The sequence below is a fragment of the Buceros rhinoceros genome, unplaced genomic scaffold (assembly GCF_000710305.1).
Source record: "Buceros rhinoceros silvestris isolate BGI_N320 unplaced genomic scaffold, ASM71030v1 scaffold24246, whole genome shotgun sequence".
NCBI lineage: Eukaryota > Metazoa > Chordata > Aves > Bucerotiformes > Bucerotidae > Buceros > Buceros rhinoceros.
This window is the reverse complement of record NW_010418628.1, coordinates 407-736: the sequence shown is the minus strand read 5'-3', so window position 1 is coordinate 736 and position 330 is coordinate 407.

Genomic DNA, 330 nt, shown 5'->3' with positions numbered 1-330 from the left:
CACAGCCGAGCCTGCCGGGGACAGGTCACACCCCCCCGGTCAGAAGCTGTTGCCACCCTCACCACCGAATCCTTTGGGTTGGAAAAGACCTTTAAGATCCTGAGTCCAACCGTTAACCCAGCACTGCCGGAAAAAATTGACCAGGGGCAACAAAAGCAGCTAAACCAGCGCGGGCACTTTGGGGAAACAGCAACTGGGGTCGCAGGTGATTTGCTAAAACGGAGTAAAGTAACCAAATTAAAAACCGACTCCTAAAGCCCCACTTACGAGACAAAATGTACAGTAAACACCATCACCAGGGCGCTCGGCAGTCTTTGCCAGTTTCATCAA